Consider the following 3,683-nt stretch of genomic DNA (forward strand, 5'->3'; position numbering starts at 1 on the left):
AATAAAGTCATTCCTTCAATAAAGATCGAAAATGATATGAGATATACTATATTACGGTAACCATCCGTCGTGTATTATACGGGACAGTCCTCTTTTTTGTCAATCGTCCAGCTAATTTATTTATTTCATACGGGGTGCCAAATGTTATGTATTTCTTTTCATGTCCCGTATTCGGTATTTTAGCGCCTTAACATCTTATAAAAAAGATAAGCCTGTGAAACAGATCGAGATGTATTTATGTACATAGATGGTTTCTGATGTTATAATTTTGCATAGAAAAACTGGGTATTTGTGAGTATGAACCGAAACTAGACGTAAATGATTATGGTTTAACTTTCTAAAAGAAATTTCACTTCGCTGACCGATACACTTGGTGATGACGAAGAGGACGTTCCTCTATTATCCGAGGACGCAGACGCTAATTTTACGGTCATTGGGCGTCCGGCTAGACGATAATGGTGGGTATTCTACAGATTAATCTCTACCACAGCAAAGCGGTGTAAGCCGCAATATCGCTGAAAGTGAAGAGGAGATCGTGCTTATCCAAGAGCCTTGGGTCATCAAAGATCGGGTTTGTGGCTTGAGCAGTAAGGATTAACAGCTGATCTACACAAGAGATAAAGGTAAACGAAGGTCTTGTTTATTAGTAAAGAAAAATATTAATGTCTACTCTCTGACACAATTCAGCGATGCTGACACCACAGTAGCCGTACTGGAAACCTCAGGAAGGAAACTGGCTTGCCTCGAGCTACATGGAACATGACAAGCCAGTCCTGCCTGCACTAGTCACGAAGACGGTAATTGGAGCGAACTCCGCTAACGTCCCGTTAATCATTGGAACAGATGCGAATACCCATCACGATATTTGGGGCAGCTCAAATACAAACGATCGAGGTGAGTTACTTCTCGAATTTTTATTAAGCAATAATCTTAGAACATGTAATGAAATTGAGAAATTGAGCTATTCAGACGCTGTATTTGCCTGAATCCTCTGGAAATCTCGCGAGTACGCAGGCTTTTCAAAGAGCTGCGAAAGCAGCATGTCCCAAAACAAAAAGGAGAAAGGAACGACCACCATGGTGGTCGCATGAAATAATGAACCTACGGAAGTAATGCAGGATGAAATTTAATCAGGCGAAAGCGTCAAATGTGTGGAATAAATACAAGGACTGCCAACGCAGATTTAAATATGCTGTCAGAGCTGCAAAACGATCCTCCTGGGGCCTATTTCATAAAAGTGATAGGTGCGACAATTGTCAATTTTTCTATAAAATTTCACTGCCAAAATTGTCGGCGACATTTTTTCTGTTTCATATACGCTTGTAGGCAACTATGAATATTTTCGGAAGACGACAGTGATAATATGAAATATTGTCGACAATTGTGATGACAATTGTCACTCTGACAAAATTTTCGCGACAATAGCGACAAAACCAAATAGCTCCGTCGGAAAGCTTTCACAAAGTTTTGTAAATGTATTTATATAGTAATTGCGCGCATTTCATTACTTTTCAAAAATTTTAATATTTCTTAAAACTAAAATAACGCAAATGCAATTATTACCTATGATTTTCATATGACTGGCGATAATTTTGTTAACGACAATTTTAAACCCCGACAATGACAATTTGAAACTTTTTCAATGGAATTTCTCATGGAATTTAAGAGGTGGTGACAATTGTTGTTATGAAACAAAACACCCACCAAACTGTCGAATTGTCACTGACAATATGGAAAATGCTCGTCGTTACAAAATTATCACTATCGCTTTATTAAATAGTGCCCAAGTCAAGGTGCAGGTATGGTATTCAGTTATAGAGGTTGAGAGTTCTAGCTTTATTTTAAGCCTAAGTGGACCCATTGTTTTTTGCAAGAAATCAAATATTGCAAAAAAACGCTATTTTTTGAAATGTTGACCTCATTTTTCTCAAAATCTGGATCTGATGGGAACTTTATATTCTATCAAAAATAGCTTTAACATTTTCCGCACCAAAATTTTTTAACATTTTTTTTTCGCGTGTGTTAGTTTTTTCAACGCATTTCATGTTGAATAGTCTGTGTGGAGCAAAGCATATTGAACAGGTAGCAGCAGTAGAGCAGCTGATTTTACTCTTGCCGAGAATTTTGTTTTTACATTGTTACATATTTGTTTACATATACTCTAAAATTGCAAACTTTGTTTACGTATATGGCTTTCAAAACCACCAACAAAGTACACACAGCTTGCTGTTTTTTTCAAATACTATTACCTGTCCAATGTTCCCTGGTGTGGAGACAATTTTCAAATTTTGTGAATAGAAAAGATATCTATTAAGCGAAGCTACGCCAAATAAATTTTTGCTGATTGTATGAGGGATTGTATCTGCAACATGAGATACTCGAAATAAGAAGGTTACCATGAGAATGTTGTAAATGTAAAGAAGTTCCAAAGAAGGAGAGGAAGTGACACCCTCTGGCTGCTATTCACTGCAATGCGATTGTCCGATATTTTCAACATGTTTCCCTGCCTAGGAATGTTTGTAACAAATTTTGCAGGCTGAAAATCCCGAGCACAAAGTACAAAGTTATAGAAAAATATTCTACAAATATTTGATGTAACAACTGATCTATTATTTTTATTGGCCAAATAATAGAAATAAGAACGATTATGAGAAATGTAAACATAACAAAACTGTCATAGCTAAACTTCAAAATGGGGGGATTGCCAGATGAATGTACGTAACCAATAGTTATTCGAGACACGAACCATTATATCAGTATAGACACGAATTGACATGGCTGCTATTCACTGCAATGCGATTGTCCGATATTTTCATCAGGGGCGCACGCAGGAATATATTTTAGGGGGGCATTTATATTTCTGAAGATATATCACCGGAAAATACTGAAAATTTACTTCAGATAATATCCTCTTTAAAATACATTTATGCAAGTTTTATGTACAGTATGTAATAAATAAATAAACGTTTTAAAATTCTTAAACTGCACTTTATTTACAGATTAACAGAACTCAAACGCTTTTAACCGACTTAAAAAAAAGGTAGGTTATCATCTCGCCGGAATACATAACTTTGAACCACGTGCACCGTTTTCAATAATCCTTTTTTTTAGAAAGATAGTACCTCAAGGTTCGTCCCGTAATTTGTTTTAGAGATCCGATGATTGGATCATGAAGAAATTAATGGTACCCCTAAATTTGAATATGAGAATTGAAGTCGGTTGTGTTCTTTCCTTAAAAACTACTTGCTTAATAAAAAGTTCTATAAACTCAAGATGCGCTCAACTTTCAAAAGTACCTAATAAAAAATTTAAAAAAGAGTCAGTAAAAATAAATTTATTGATTCCATGAAATTTTGCACTTCTATGTTCATTTTTTCGATTTCTGGTTTTCGATAGAGATGGTGATTTTTCACGATTGCTAAATTTTTTTAATATTTCAAATACCGAAAAAATTAACTGAACTCTCAAGAAAAACGAAAAATTCATATAAAACGACAGACGAGAAATGGAAAAGAAATTTTCTTCTACCAAAATTTCTTAAATCAGTTTGCAGCTCTCAAGAAAAAAAATGCTCGTATATTTATTCCCTCATGAAAATTTACAGCAAAAGCAAAGCGCTTTTTCAAGCAACAGAAATTATAATAACGGGTGATTTTTTTGAGGTTAGGATTTTCATGCATTAG

Source organism: Rhagoletis pomonella, unplaced genomic scaffold (genome assembly GCF_013731165.1).
Source record: "Rhagoletis pomonella isolate Grant_MI unplaced genomic scaffold, Rhpom_1.0 Rhpom_scaffold_00003, whole genome shotgun sequence".
Taxonomy (NCBI): Eukaryota; Metazoa; Arthropoda; class Insecta; order Diptera; family Tephritidae; genus Rhagoletis; species Rhagoletis pomonella.